The sequence below is a fragment of the Entelurus aequoreus genome, linkage group LG20, assembly GCF_033978785.1.
Source record: "Entelurus aequoreus isolate RoL-2023_Sb linkage group LG20, RoL_Eaeq_v1.1, whole genome shotgun sequence".
Taxonomy (NCBI): Eukaryota; Metazoa; Chordata; class Actinopteri; order Syngnathiformes; family Syngnathidae; genus Entelurus; species Entelurus aequoreus.
The window spans coordinates 30544385-30561056 of NC_084750.1; the positions used below are offsets into that span (position 1 = coordinate 30544385).

General features: G+C 38.2%; 5 non-coding genes across 5 annotated transcripts; all 5 read left to right on the forward strand.

Annotated features, from left to right (window-relative positions):
* Window positions 1-450: 450 nt before the first annotated feature.
* trnap-agg (transfer RNA proline (anticodon AGG)) lies at window positions 451-522 on the forward strand. The gene has a single exon. It is a non-coding gene; the product is annotated as a tRNA-Pro (tRNA).
* Window positions 523-12924: 12402 nt separating this feature from the next.
* On the forward strand, window positions 12925-12996 carry trnap-agg (transfer RNA proline (anticodon AGG)). The gene has a single exon. It is a non-coding gene; the product is annotated as a tRNA-Pro (tRNA).
* An 807-nt stretch (window positions 12997-13803) lies between these two features.
* On the forward strand, window positions 13804-13875 carry trnap-agg (transfer RNA proline (anticodon AGG)). The gene has a single exon. It is a non-coding gene; the product is annotated as a tRNA-Pro (tRNA).
* An 807-nt stretch (window positions 13876-14682) lies between these two features.
* On the forward strand, window positions 14683-14754 carry trnap-agg (transfer RNA proline (anticodon AGG)). Its single transcript has one exon. It is a non-coding gene; the product is annotated as a tRNA-Pro (tRNA).
* A 486-nt stretch (window positions 14755-15240) lies between these two features.
* On the forward strand, window positions 15241-15312 carry trnap-ugg (transfer RNA proline (anticodon UGG)). Its single transcript has one exon. It is a non-coding gene; the product is annotated as a tRNA-Pro (tRNA).
* The last annotated feature ends 1360 nt before the right edge of the window (window positions 15313-16672 follow it).

Consider the following 16672-nt stretch of genomic DNA (forward strand, 5'->3'; position numbering starts at 1 on the left):
CTTGATTTTATCCATTTTCATTGATCCTTTGAGTGTTTTAGATTGTGTTCCTTGTTAAAATCTCACAATTCATGAGAATTTTTGTTGAAAGATCATTTTTTGTGGCTTGTTGGTCTATTGGTACGATTCTCGCTTTGGGTGTGAGAGGTCCCGGGTTCAATTCCTGGACAAGCCCTAAGCAGTGATTCTAAACTCTAAGCTTAATTTTCCAAACTGCCCCCCCTTAAGGGATCAATGAAAATGTATACAATCAAATACAGTCGGACCTCAATTTACAAACTCTAATTGTTTACGAAAGAGCTTGTACCCCTTAGTTCTTTTTTTTGCATCAAAATAGCCATACCTTTAAATTAGTGGTAAAAGGCCAATATACTAACATAGTTTTAGATTGTGTTCCCAGTTAAAATCTCACAAGTCTTGAGAATTTTTGTTGAAAGTGCATTTTTTTTTGGCTTGTTGGTCTAGTCGTATGATTCTCGCTTAGGGTGCGAGAGGTCCCGGGTTCAATTCCCGGACAAGCCCTTAACAGTGCTTTTTGAACTCTCAGCTCAATTTTCCAAACTGCGCACACTCAAGGGATCAATGAAAATGTATAAAATCAAATACAGTGGGATCTCAATTTACAAACTCTAATTGTTTACGAAAGAGCTTGTAACCCTTAGTTATGTTTTGCATTAAAATAGCCATACCTTTAAAGAACTACTGAAACCCACTACTACCGACCACGCAGTCTGATAGTTTATATATCAATGATGAAATCTTAACATTGAAACACATGCCAATACGGCCGGGTTAACTTATAAAGTGCAATTTTAAAATTCCCGCCACACTTCCGGTTGAAAAACTCCTTTGGATATGATTTATGCGCGTGACGTCACAAAATCCACGGAAGTGGTTGGACCCCATCGGACCCGATACAAAAACCTCTTGTTTTCTTCGACAAAATTCCACAGTATTCTGGACATCTGTGTTGGTGAATCTTTTGCAATTTGTTTAATGAACAATGGAGGCTGCAAAGAAGAACGTTGTAGGTGGGATCGATCGGTGTATTAGCGGCTAAGTACAATACTTACAGCAACACAACAAGGACTACTTACTACGCCTAGCCGATGCTTGCCGCCAAACCCACGGATGAAGTCCTTCGTCGCGCCGTCGATCGCTGGAACGCAGGTGAGCACGGCTGTTGATGGGAAGATGAGGGCTGGCTGGCGTAGGTGGAGCGCTAATGTTTTTATCATAGTTCTGTGAGGTCCGGTTGCTAAGTTGCTAAATTAGCCTTAGCATCGTTAGCAACAGCATTGTTAAGCCTTACCAGGCTGAGAATTTTTAACCGTGTAGTTACATGTACATGGTTTAATAGTATTGTTGATCTTCTGTCCATCCTTCCAGTCAGGGATTTATTTATTTTGTTTCTATCTGCATTTGAGACAGATGCTATCACGTTAGCTCATGCTACAGAGGTTCGTCGATGATGGGTGTCCTTCGTCGCGCCGTCGATCGCTGGAACGCAGGTGAGCACGGCTGTTAATGTAACCGTGTAGTTACATGTACATGGTTTAATAGTATTGTTGATCTTGTAGTGGATTGTCCGAAGCTTAAGCAGGCAACAAAAGTAGTTTAGTACAACAAATGTATTTACCCATTATCAGAAGTGCAGTTTGAATTGAGTTTGCCGTGCAGACAAACCACAAGTTACTCCGGAGCAAACAAGACACACACAAGCCAAAATCACTCCCGAGTTCCGGTCTTCTGCCATTTTTTATATGTCTGTTGTGCGTCATCATTCCTTATCGAGTGCGTCAAATGTCTTGTTTGCTTTTCCTATCTGTTCCATAACAACTCGAATCCTTTAGACAGTCAACATATTCTGTAGACAGGTTGGCATGACTTAATATTCACTTTTGTCCCACAACTGGTCCATTCAATGGCACAAAATACAAGAGTATTGAAAATGAGCGGACATTCTTAAAAGACAAGAAATATAGGTCAAAAGGTCAGAAATTCTACTACATACCCGCCTTCCAGGGTCTTAAGACCCTGGACCAAAACAATTTCTGATATAGACCACTAACTTAAATCTCTACCGCAGATAGAGGCAAAAACCTCAATGTTTTTATACGAGGCAAAAATTCCGTCTATGACCCTCCTTCAGAGCGATCGCTGTTACCAGCCTGCAGTAAAACCATCTCACAGAACACAATTAGTGGCCTACCCTTTGATTTAGAAGGAATAACAAATACTTTGATCATGAACATCATTGAACATAAATAGATGAATGTATATAGACTTATGACTGTAAGACATTTGCAAAAATATTTTTCCCGGCATTTGCAATGAATGTAGTTACCAATATTGTTAATTATCAATTGATTTTGAACACACAACTGAATTTCGTATGAGTCCATGTCCGATTAGTGCTCGTATAGATGGCTCGGTGGTGCCTCAGGCTGGTGGCCTGCCGACACCTCGTTGGGCTTTTGGCTGCCTTGGTGAAGAAAGAGATCCACTCAAACAGTCTGTCTCTCTCTTCTTGGGGTGTGGTTCAGTCCATTGGGCAGACTGTGCAATGGCATGTGCGTGCTGGCCGAAATTGGGGAAAACTCAGGTAGAGTTGGAGCTGTGGGGGCTTTGGGGAAGGCTGGGGCAGAGTATGGGGCGTGGGGCTTTGGTCCAGGCCCTCGGCTTGCTTCAGGCCTCCTCGCTGCTTCGGCACTCCCGACACTTCTTTCCACAGCTGCTGGAGTCCCGGTGGACACATTGGCTGGCAACCTCGTCATCGCTGGCAAGGTGTTGTCTCTCCTCTCGGTTCCTTCCAGTCAGGTATCGGGTGTTGGTCCTGGATTGGCTTTGACCGTGCCCCTCTTAGCGAGTGCAAGGGAATCTGGGGTGGCTTCTTTCATCCTCAAATCTGCACAGAGGAACTGGCACACAAATTCTACATTTTGCAAACTTACCATTTTGGTCTCATGGTCTTTCCACCTTCCTAGGAAGCTGCTGGTCCTGAGAAGTGCTGATCTTGTGACTGAAGAAGATTAACCTGTTTTCTTAAAATAGGTGCCGTTGTTTGACCTAATCTTTTTGGGGAAACCATGTCGGGATATTAGATCATTCACAAAACATTTAATTACTGAATTGGCACCCTCCTTTGAGGTTGGGGTTGCTTCCGCCAACCACTGCAATTGTCAATCTAAATCATTACGTTCCTTTATCCTTGATCATATCGATTGATCATATTGATTAAATAAAACCTCAACACGCTCAAACTTGACCCAATCCAAACTCACCTCCCCCCTCTGTCCCTCTCACAGGGACAGTGTTAGTCGTAGTAATAGTAATAGTAGTAGTAGTATTAGTAGTTTCAGAAACACCCAAGAAAAAGAAAAGACAGCTGATAGTCAAGCGCAACAAGAACAGAGGCGGAGGACAGGTCATGTTTGAGGTCACTGTTCGCTTTTGCAATAGTACTTTGATATTTTACAACACCTAGTGAATTATTGTGGCCACAATAATTCACTAAATAGTTGTATTTAATTTAGTCTATCTATTATGGGACAATGCTCAGAAACATTAAGTTCAGAAACAGATATGTTCTGTACCAGATTATATCTAAATAGCTAATTTCCATCTGTAGTCCCTGGCTACCTAAATTAAAGGGATCCAAAAATCAAGCAATAAAATTATGACACTAATTAATCATAATAAATATATACATTCATAATAATCAATAATTAATCAAAAATAATCATACTGTAGCATGTAATCAATTATAAGAAAAGTCACCAAATGCCCCTTCATGGACACATACTTACCATACAATACAACCACACCTTATTTACATCATCACACAAAGACAATACATGCTCTTGTTCACATCTGTCATCATTCGTAAAAACAACCAAGATTTTAACAGCCATACCTCACAATTTACAACAAAAATGCTCTCATGGATAAATATAATACTCATTAATTTGATGTGTCAACATAATGCCCCTCTTAGTGACCGTGTGAGCAGCCTTGATTGCTCCAAAGCCACTTTTTGATTTCAAATGTTCTATTCCTTTTGTTATAACGTGGAGAAGGCTAATTGGTCTGTACATGTTCTGATCTTCTTTATTTCCTGCTTTATGGATTTAATCATAGTAGCAGTTTCTCGACGTGGTAGGGAAAGTGTTTTCCATTATTGATTTATTTATCAATCGTCGTTATACGAGCAATAATATAATCCTTATATGTTTTTAGGAAGATAGTGTCCAACCCATATATATATCTCTAGATCGTGAGTCTGATAATGCAGTGAAGATTTTGTTTAACTTTGTTTCATTTGTTAATTCTAAAATTAGTCCATCCTGAATAAATGACAATTATTTGCACTGATTTTGAGGGATTTTTTATTCAGGGTTTGTACAGACTGGATGAAATGTTCATTAAAATTATTACTTATGTCCAGACTGTCTGCGATAGTAGCGCCATTGATATTTAATGTTATAGTGTTGTTTCTTGTCTGGTCTCTTTCCGTAAGTTTGTATCTGGTTTTCCATAACTTTCTAATGTTCCCTTTTGCAACTTTGATTACTTCTAAGTGAAAGTCAGCCTTAGACTTCCGCATAAACATTGTAACTTTGTTCCTCCAAACTTTTAAATCATACGATCTGTATTTAGACCTGTTATAATTGCTCTTATGAGAGCTGAGTCCTCATGTCTTTATTAGAATCCAAATTGTTGTATTAATCCAAGGTATTTTTATTTTAGAACTCTTCTTTCTGGTTTTGTATTCGTGTATTTACAGATGTTCTCTTTAATTTTTGTCATCCAATTGTAATTCTAGTAGGGCTGCTTATCCTTTGTATCATGTAGAAGCCGTTTATAATATCCTTAAGTTTCTTTCTACGCGTCTTATTTAACCAGTCCAGATTAACGTCCCCCATGACGTTACTTCTTTCATACTATGCTGTTTGAGGATGTCTGAAAATGAATCGAGAAAAATGTCTTTAGCTGTGGTCGGTCGGTATACTACAATTACCTTGAAATACATTTCTGAGGAAAATGTGATTTTAATTTCAACATACTCAAATTGATCTACTTTTAATGTTTTCCCTTTCATAAATCATAATTCCTCCCCCCTTTGTCACTCGATCTGTCTTTTCTGTAATCTTGTCCCCCGGGACATTAATTAGAACGAAAGTTGTTGTGGGTTTTAACTATGTCTCTGATAGACAAGGTAATCCGGATTAGAGTCTGACAGTAACTGCTGTATTTGTTCAGTATGTTTCCTGTGGTAGAAAGTTTAATAATGCGGACACGTTTGTTACTGAATACTTTCTACAGACTTCTGTCTCTCTGCGACTTTATGTACGTAATAAGCAATTATAATTATTTGATATGCTTAAATTTTGTTTTAGCTCAGCTGTTGTGTAGCTGCTAGCTCCTTGTAGCCTACAGCAGGAATGTCCAAATTGCAACCAATAGCTTTGTTTTTAACAGACAACCGAAATAATTAAAAATGTGGTATTAGCGTATCGGTTCAATCAGCGGCAACTACGCCCTGTTTTATCATTTGACCTAAATTTTTGGTTTCGTAGGCAGGACAGAGGGAACAATGTGGGTCATTAGTTGTCCATCTTATACCATTCTAATTGTTGTAAGGATAGTTCACATGAGCGGCCATACCTTGAGTCCCACCATATATAAGAGTCAAAAGGCTCCTATTATGAGTCGTCTAATTGGTGATCATACACTTTGGCGGTTTGGGTGGCAGGACACACGGACGCACCTGCGTCAGCCAGTGCTAGGACAGTTGGAGCAGTCCCCGTCTTCCACTCATTCCTGGGAGGCGTCCCTAGTAGTTGTCAGCTGATGTCGTGCTGTCAGGCAACATCAGGAAGTTCCTTCTGTGCAGTATTAAATTGTCAGGGCACAGTTCGTAAGCAGGTCATTACAAGATGTGTGCAGGTTGACCACAAAGGAATGCTTCAAAGATTGTGTTGAATATTGTCCGTTGACACTTATGTCCAGCAGGGGTCTGTTTGTATCCTGCTGTTCGTCCTGCTGTCACACCTGTATTTTTTGTGAGCATGTTCTGGCTACAACTTTGGAGCTTGTCTTGTTCAGAGAAGCTGGCAGTCCCCCGGCTGCACATCCTTTCCACAACCGTGGCTACCACCCAAGTCCGTCTGAATAGTTTTACGTTTTGTTGAGGTTTTTTTTTCCTCCAGAATTTGGAACTCAAAACATGTACACCCATCGTTTTCATATCCTCTCGGTTAGTTCAATTTTGCATATCACGTTTTAAAATAACTGTCTTAACTATCCCATTAATTGCTAATCAATAACCTTAATTCAAAGATTATACGTACTACTTCATGTGTATTTAAGTACCCTTTTAATTCACTTAAAGATTATCTATAAGTTAATTTAAACTATCATTTGTCTATCAGTAGGCGCGAGCAAGCTGTCATGCTTGCACTCTGACCTCCTGCTGTGCGTGATACTCTCCAAAACAAAGGAATGTTTTTATTCACGTTTCTCCTTATCTTTCAGCTAAATCTTTTAATCTTTTAACTTTTAACGTCCGTACTGTGTTTATTTTTATTGTCTGCATTTTAATTTTGCTTTTATTTTCTTTCATTTCACTTTGTTGTCTGTGAAGCACTTTGAGTCTTGTCCTTTCCTGGAAAAATGCCACACAAACAAAGCTGCCCCGCCTTGCCTTGCCTGTCTCCGACTGGTTATCCAACCTAGTCACAACAAACACACAAGGCCATGCTCTAAGCGCCAGGCTTAATCACACTTCTCCTCTTTTTAACACTTTACATATCGGCTCTTATTCTATTTATTAATGTAGGCTGTTATTTGTAATTATTATTTGTAACACTATTCACAGCAAACGGTTGTAAAGTTATAGTTATTCGCATTATACTCTCAAAATCTATTGCTAACTGAAAGCTGTTGAGATTTGGATTGCCTCCTTCATCTCAGTGGCCTAGTGGTTAGAGTGTCCGCCCTGAGATCGGCAGGTCGCAAGTTCAAAACCCCGGTCGAGTCACACCAAAGACTACAAAAAATTTGGGAGCCAAATCACCAAACATGATTCCCGGGTGCATGGTATGGTGTACTGCAATGTCTAAATAAAACTATAAATTACTCCAAACTAAAATGTCAGACTGCACTTTAAAGTTACTTTTATTAAATTAATTTCCAAACTAACCACCACCACAGCAGACATCTTCCTCAATCCTATCCCAATACTCCCATAAATTAGAAAGGTGTTTCACAACAGTGGTTAAGTAGTTATTTTAAGTAATATATCTCAATATGTAGAAATTAATAAGACTAAATTTGCCCTAGTGTGTGAATGTTGTCTGTCTATCTATCTGTGTTGGCCCTGTGATGAGGTGGCGACCTGTCCATGGTGCAAAGTCAAATTGTGAAACAAAAATTAAAGTTAAATCAAGTGGAAATTGACAGAGTATATGAACTACATTCTTCAGAATAGTAATTGATCATTAATATGTTGGAAGCCACATATTGAACATATTAAAGAAAATATCCAAATCCATTGCTATTCGGTATAAAGTTAAACACATGCTGAATAAGCAATGTCTGCACATGTTATATTATTCATTTATTTTTCCATATGTAATATTGTTTTGAAGTTTGGGCAAATGTTTATAGAAGAAATATAGACCCAATACTTAAAAATAAAAGGCTCATTTCAATATTACACAAAGCATTATTGTTATGATCATACCAATCTATTTTTTATAAGTCATAATGTGTTAAATGTTCAGATAATTTAATTTTAAAACAATGGCAATTATGTTTCCAAGTAAAGAACAACAGCCTTCCAGTTTGTATTCTTAGCTTGTTTACATTATGAGGAGACACTATCATTTACGGGGGATATGGATTTTTGAAATAGGTCAAGTAAAATAAAATAAAAACACAAATGTATTTCAGTTTTAGGAGTTAAATAATGTACCATCCTCAGTGATGAGCTGAACACATGTAGTTTTTTGTTATGGTTTTGGAGACCCTTGAAAGGTAAAGTTTTTTGAACATTATAAAATATAGTAACAATTACTTTCATCTTTTAACGTTGATGTTCCAGGTAATTTAATGTTCAGTAATTGTATATCATAGGCCATTATAAGCTTTGGCTTCCGCCTATTCTTTTTTTTTTTTTTTTTTTCCGGTCATTCTTTTTCTTTTTTGTTCTGTGTGTCGCATACCTTCAAGTACCTCCTTTTTTTGTCCGGGCGGAAACACCATATCCTCCTTTGAGAACTACTGGTTTAGCCTATAAAAAATCCTTTGTCTCATACATCATTACACTGTACAACTCCTCTTTGGGGGGCTAGGATGACAGGGAATGCAAAACAATAACAGTGCAATACTTTTTTATATCATGGTCGTTAATGCCTAGTTTCTCTTTTAATAGAATCTATTTTGTTTCCATTTATACCCTTATTAGTTACTGTTTACTTTTTAGTTCTTCTTCCAAAGGGAACTCTCCTGAAGGAATCAATAACGTTTTATCTGTCTATCTATCTATCTATTACTAACCCGAGCACAATTCATGACGTCATGCTCATCTTGCAGACAGTTATTTCCATTTAGTTTTATTCTCTATTTGTAATTCTACATGCACCAATGTCACATAAAAATTAGCTTTCTTTGTTATTTATTTACATTATTATTTATGGTTTACTTGCTGTCTGTTTACTTAAGTTCTCATATTTTGGTCTGTCTTCCTTCTGATTAGAATTTGTTTAACGCTTCTCTACGTTTTGTTTTGACAATGGCGCTGAGTGGCTCTTATCTGTACTTCTTCAGACTCTCTGTTTCACAGATGCCCTTAGATGTATTAGAATATAAATTTAACTTTTATTTTATTGTGTGTTTATTCCTAAAAAAAAAATTAAAATGTCAATGTATGATCAATTTATCTTTATCAAATTTAAATTCAATATTATTAATTTATTTGTTGTATAACTATTCATTCAAAGTTACAGTGTGTGCTAATCTATGATGTGTGTGTTTGTCGCAACTTCCCACAGGAACTGGATGGATCAGATAAGCAGCAAGGCTGTACCAAAAAAAGTATACTAGACATATAAATGAATGATGAATTAAACAATGTTTCAATGTCCCACAATCCGTATTTATTTATTGATATTTAAACGTGTAATTTTCCATATCTATTATTTTACTGGACTTAGCAAGCACCTACTACTAGCACACTCTACAGACCGAGAATAACTGTTCAACCACACTTAGTAATGCCAAGCTAGATGCTAACTTAGCCTTACTATGCCTCAGTAAGCAAACTTTTGCTAACCTAGCCCAATGCTATGCTAACACAATGCTAACCTAGCTCAATGCTATGCTAACACAATGCTAACCCAGCTCAATGCTATCAGTGTCACTCCTCTTCGAACCAATGCCTCACGCAGCTGTCACTCACAGAGCCTCGTCACACGCACACACTCTTATCTCAAAATGTCTCCCAGCTGAGACTCTTTTTTTTTTTTTTTTAATCTATTAATTTTTTTGTTTTGTTTTTTATATGCGTCACACAGTCACTCACACACAGAGAATTTACCAGCACAGTTAAAAGTAAATGCAATAGACAACTATTTTTCTCATCCAGAAGCACAGCTGTATCATATCAGAACCTTAATAATAAGAACAACATTTAGCATTCACTCTTAGATGGACAAATAGTCAAGTTTAAGGAGGGTATTCTGGGCTTCCCTGCTTAGGCTGCTGCCCCCGCGATCCAACCTCCGAGAGCAGAATAAGATAATTAAATGGATAGATCATACACTCATATGTTTTCTGTACATAAACGTTGTCTACTTTCTCACACGCACACACATTTTAGACAATTTCCAAACTTTTACAGATAGCGGGGCTGTGAGAAAAAGCGTGAAGGGGGGAGGTTGCGAGAGGGGGGGAGGAAAAGGAAGGGGGGAATTAAACCAGATAAGAAATCAGGTGCTACACAAATGTTATTACAATACGCAGATTTATATATATATAAATTTAAAAAACACACATTTTTATCCCACAAACCACTCCCCCCTGGTCCGGACCAATATAAACAACTAATGCACGCGTGCTTTTGTGGAATCGGCCGTCTCATTAACAAACACAGGTCCCATCATTACTCATACAACGGCGATTAACCCATTCAGCGGAGCAGCCCCTGGTTTTACTCCCTAACCAATACACGGCAACAGCATAAAAGCACCATAGAGTCACTGATAATCACCCAATGCTCTACAGTCATCATGTTTTGGTCAGTTCCATACAGTTTCACCAAAGCTTCACCAAAGCTCCACCAAAGCTCTACCATATGCAGCCCGATCAATATCCATCTATACTGCAGCCAATTAAACAGAACGTCGTGACAAATACAGCTCAGTTGATCTCCTTTACCGGAGTCACCAAACGGTCACCCAAAATGAGGCTTTTCCAACGCTGCAGTTTCCACATAGAGAGATATGTCGCACCTTCATAGACTTCATAAATTTGTATGGGCCAAATTTCACATCAGTTAGCAAAACCCTGCCTTAAATTTAGCTGTATCCAACTATGGCTAATGCTGATGCACTTGCAGAAAGAAGCATCCTCTGCCAGCAACGACAGAGGATGAAGAGGTTAAGAGAAATGTTTCGTCTCACATAGTCTATGCTTCTACACTCCAAACCACCAAAATTCTATCAACAATCCCCTGATGTTAAAAACAAGAAATCACAAGTTTTCAACAAACACACAGACAAATGATCACATATAAAACAACTGAATCCAACCATAATGTACCCCATTCCAGGTTGTTTTTGGAGAACCTGACTAAACCTATCTTTTATCAAAAATAGATTCAGCAATTAGTCTTATTGATCCGGCTCTCTCCAGGCAGAAAATGTTTACACTTTAAGCAAAACGCTTACCTTGTATTAGATGCGCGCGTGCAGCACACTGTCTGCCTGACAGAGAGAGCGAGAGCGGCTGTCGACCTGTAGCTTCTAAACCATCCTGTTCGTGACGCCAATTTGTGTAGTGGATTGTCCGAAGCTTAAGCTGGCAACAAAAGTAGTTTAGTACAACAAATGTATTTACCCATTATCAGAAGTGCAGGTTGAATTGAGTTTGCCGTGCAGACAAACCACAAGTTACTCCGGAGCAAACAAGACACACACAAGCCAAAATCACTCCCGAGTTCCGGTCTTCTGCCATTTTTTATATGTCTGTTGTGCGTCATCGTTCCTTATCGAGTGCGTCAAATGTCTTGTTTGCTTTTCCTATCTGTTCCATAACAACTCGAATCCTTTAGACAGTCAACACATTCTGTAGACAGGTTGGCACGACTTAATATTCACTTTTGTCCCACAACTGGTCCATTCAATGGCACAAAATACAAGAGTATTGGAAATGAGCGGACATTCTTAAAAGACAAGAAATATAGGTCAAAAGGTCAGAAATTCTACTACAATCTTCTGTCTATCCTTCCAGTCAGGGGTTTATTTCTTTTGTTTCTATCTTCATTTGAGAACGATGCTATCACGTTAGCTCAGTAGCTAAGTGTGTCACCGATGTATTGTCGTGGAGATAAAAGTCACTTTAAGTGTCCATTTCGCGTGCTCGACTCTCATTTTCAAGAGGATATAGTATACGAGGCGGTTTAAAATACAAATCCGTGATCCACAATAGAAAAAGGAGAGAGTGTGGAATCCAATGAGCCAGCTTGTACCTAAGTTACGGTCAGAGCGAAAAAAGATACGTCCATCACTGCCTCTCTAGTCCTTCACTGTAACGTTCCTCATCTACGAATCTTTCATCCTCGCTCGAATTAATGGGGTAATCGTCGCTTTGTCGCTCCGAATCTCTCTCGCTCCATTGTAAACAAAGAAAAATTGTGAGGAATATTACCTTCTATGACGTCACGCTACTTCTGGTACAGGCTAGGCTTTTTTTATCAGCGAGCAAAAGTTGCGAACTTTATCGTCGATTTTCTTTACTAAATCCTTTCAGCTAAAATATGGCAATATTGCGAAATTATCAAGTATGACACATAGAATGGATTTGCTATTCCCGTTTAAATAAAAAAAAATCATTTCAGTAGGCCTTTAAATTAATGGTAAAAGGCCAATATACTAACAGAGTTTTAGATTGTTTTCCCTGTTAAAATCCCACAAGTAATGAGAATTTTTGATGAAAGCTCATTTTTTGTGGCTTGTTGGTCTAGTCGTAGGATTCTCGCTTAGGGTGCAAGAGGTCCTGTGTTCAATTCCCGGACAAGCCCTTAACAGTGCTTTTTGAACTCTCAGCTCAATTTTCCAAACTGCACACACTCAAAGGATCAATGAAAATGGATAAAATCAAGTACAGTGTGGCCTCAAATTACGAGCTCTAATTGATTACGAAAGAGCTCGTAACCCTTAGTTATTTTTTGCATTAAAATAGCCATACCTTTAAATTAGTGGTAAAAGGCCAATTTACTATTCTAGTTTTAGATTGTGTTCCTTGTTAAAATCTCACAATTCATGAGAATTTTTGTTGAAAACAGATTTTTTTGGGGCTTGTTTGTCTAGTCGTATGATTCTCGCTTAGGGTGCGAGAGGTCCTGGGTTCAATTCCTGGACAAGCCCTAAGCAGTGATTCTAAACTCTAAGATTAATATTCCAAATTGCCCCCCCTCAAGGGATCAATGAAAATGTACAAAATCAAATACAGTGGGACCTCAATTTACAAACTCTAATTGTTTACGAAAGAGCTTGTAACCCTTAGTTCTTTTTTTTGCATCAAAATAGCCATACCTTTAAATTAGTGGTAAAAGATCAATATACTAACGTAGTTTTAGATTGTGTTCCCTGTTAAAATCTCACAATTCATGAGAATTTTTGTTGAAAAATGATTTTTTGCGGCTTGTTGGTCTAGTCGTATGATTCTCGCTTAGGGTGCGAGAGGTCCCGGGTTCAATTCCCGGACAAGCCCTTAACAGTGCTTTTGAACTCTCAACTTAATTTTCCAAATTGCCCCCCCTCAAGGGATCAATGAAAATGTATAAAATCAAGTACAGTGTGACCTCAAATTACGAGCTCTAATTGATTACGAAAGAGCTTGTAACCCTTAGTTATTTTTTGCATTAAAATAGCCATACCTTTAAATTAGTGGTAAAAGGCCAATATACAAACCTAGTTTTAGATTGTTCCTTGTTAAAATCTCACAATTCATGAGAATTTTTGTTGAAAATAGACTTTTTGGGGCTTATTGGTCTAGTCGTATGATTCTCGCTTAGGGTGCGAGAGGTTCAATTCCCGGACAAGCCCTTAATGGTGCTCTGAACTCTCAGCTAAAATTTCCAAACTGTGCACACTCAAGGGATCAATGAAAATTGTAGTTAATCAAATTTGTTGTTAATAAAAGTGCAGTTACAGGTCGTCTCCACAGATAAAATATGAACTTTTTTGAAAATTTGGTGTAATTTAACATAGGGCTTGTTGGTCTATTGGTATGATTTTAGCTTTGGGTGCGACAGGTCCCGGGTTCAATTCCTGGACAAGCCCTAAGCTGTGATTCGAAACTCTAAGCTTAATTTTCTAAATTAAATACAGTGGGATCTCAATTTACAAACTCTAATTGTTTACGAAAGAGTTTGTAACCTTTAGTTCTTTTTTTGCATTAAAATAGCCATACCTTTAAATTAGTGGTAAAAGGCCAATATACTAACTTAGTTTTAGATTGTGTTCCCTGTTAAAATCTCACAATTCATTAAAAAAAAATTTAAAGTGCATTTTTTGAGGCTTGTTGGTCTAGTCGTATGATTCTCGCTTAGGGTGCGAGAGGTCCCGGGTTCAATTCCCGGACAAGCCCTTAACAGTGCTTTTGAACACTTAGCTCAATTTTCCAAACTGCGCACCCTCAAGGGATCAATGAAAATGTATAAAATCAAGTACAGTGTGACCTCAAATTACGAGCTCTAATTGATTACGAAAGAGCTTGTAACCCTTAGTTATTTTTTGCATTAAAATAGCCATACCTTTAAATTAGTGGTAAAAGGCCAATATACAAACCTAGTTTTAGATTGTTCCTTGTTAAAATCTCACAATTCATGAGAATTTTTGTTGAAAATAGACTTTTTGGGGCTTATTGGTCTAGTCGTATGATTCTCGCTTAGGGTGCGAGAGGTTCAATTCCCGGACAAGCCCTTAATGGTGCTCTGAACTCTCAGCTAAAATTTCCAAACTGTGCACACTCAAGGGATCAATGAAAATTGTAGTTAATCAAATTTGTTGTTAATAAAAGTGCAGTTACAGGTCGTCTCCACAGATAAAATATGAACTTTTTTGAAAATTTGGTGTAATTTAACATAGGGCTTGTTGGTCTATTGGTATGATTTTAGCTTTGGGTGCGACAGGTCCCGGGTTCAATTCCTGGACAAGCCCTAAGCTGTGATTCGAAACTCTAAGCTTAATTTTCTAAATTAAATACAGTGGGATCTCAATTTACAAACTCTAATTGTTTACGAAAGAGTTTGTAACCCTTAGTTCTTTTTTTGCATTAAAATAGCCATACCTTTAAATTAGTGGTAAAAGGCCAATATACTAACTTAGTTTTAGATTGTGTTCCCTGTTAAAATCTCACAATTCATTAAAAAAAAATTTAAAGTGCATTTTTTGAGGCTTGTTGGTCTAGTCGTATGATTCTCGCTTAGGGTGCGAGAGGTCCCGGGTTCAATTCCCGGACAAGCCCTTAACAGTGCTTTTGAACACTTAGCTCAATTTTCCAAACTGCGCACCCTCAAGGGATCAATGAAAATGTATAAAATCAAGTACAGTGGGACCTCAAATTACGAGCTCTAATTGATTACAAAAGAGCTTGTAACCCTTAGTTATTTTTTTGCATCAAAATAGCCATACCTTTAAATTAGTGGTAAAAGGCCAATATACAAACCTAGTTTTAGATTGTGTTCCTTGTTAAAATCTCACAATTCATGAGAATTTTTGTTGATAACAGATTTTTTTGGGGCTTGTTGGTCTAGTCGTATGATTCTCACTTCATACGAGGTCTCCCGGACGAGCCCTTAATGGTGCTTTGAAATCTCAGCTCAATTTTCCAAACTGCGCACACTCAAGGGATCAATGTGAATCAAATTTGTTGTTAATAAAAGTGCAGTTACAGGTTGTCTCCACAGATAAAATATAAACTTTTTTGAGAATTTGGTGGTATGTAACATAGGGCTTGTTGGTCTAGTGGTATGATTCTCGCTTTGGGTGTGAGAGGTCCCGGGTTCAATTCCTGGACAAGCCCTAAGCCTTGACTTCAAACCCTTAGCTTAATTCTCCAAAACTAATTTTCTCAAAATGCAAAAATAGATTTAAAAATAGATAGTCCCGCCCGAACCAATTTGGAAATATATATACATAGTTAAATGTATAAAGAGAATCCTATGCGTCCCAGCAACAAGTGCCGCAAGTGAGCGCTCCTTCAGCGCAGCAGGGCGCATTTTAGAGGCCAGGCGCTCTCGCCTGAATCCTGGCACTGTAGATGCCATTTTATTCCAGTGTTATGAGAGTAGCGTATGTGTGTGTGTGTGGCCCTTTAACAGGTGACAGCATGTGAGGTGAGTGACGTCAGTGAGTGTGTGGGCGAGAGAAGAGAGGGAGCGGTAGCGTGAGTGCGGGCGGGGACTAGTTTGTTTTGTTTTGTGTTGGATTGGCTGTGTGCAAGCAATCAATAAAGCAAGAGTTGCAACTAATCGCCGGACTCATCATTCACCCTAAAGTCGTCCGCTGTGGAGACCCACTGCCAGGTAAAGTAAAGGATGTTGCCCCGAGCATACATCGGCCCTGGAGAAGTGTCTCCCCTGCACTCTTCGACTACGGTCTGGGAGCAGGAAGCAGGACAGGTGCAACACCTGCATAGTGCTAACAAAAAAAAAAGTAAGTAGACATACGGTTGGATATGTTAAACGAATTAGTCTACGTTACCTAGGCTATACCAAATAAGACCATGTCTAACCTATATTGAGTTCGGTCAGCTGAATAATTGTGATGGTTACGTGTTGTTTGGGCGCACTACATTGCAATGGAATTAAGGCAATTGCGTTGTTAATTGTGGTTTTTTTCTATTTGAGATATACTACTGTGTGTTAATTATTTGGGCTCGATTTCAAGTGAAGCGCTGGCTACAATGTAAGGCTATTTAGCCTGCTTTGTTTGTCGCGACCATCTATTTTCATTATAATTCAATTATTATTATTTATTTAATTTATTTTTGTTTAAATAGGGCTGACATACATATGTTATTGTATAATTTAAGTTTGTGCGCGTGATTGACAGCCTAAGGCTTATGAGGCACATGTTTTATTTATCTTTTTATTTCAACTTAAAAACGTATGAGCCTATGCCTATGCCTACAACATAGGCTATGTGTTTATCTTTATTTTCCTGCCTGTCGTTGACAATGGAGATTGTCTGATATTTTGTCATGGCTGCAGATCAATCAATAAAGGTTCATCTTTGTCGCGAAATTGTTCACTGTTTCACTGTGCACCCCGCCCTCGTCCCTATTTGAGCATTATAACGTTAACAAGTTAATATTCATTGAAATAAATTCCGAACATTTTTTTTACCCAACGAAAATATAGGCCTAATCTTTCTAAAACATT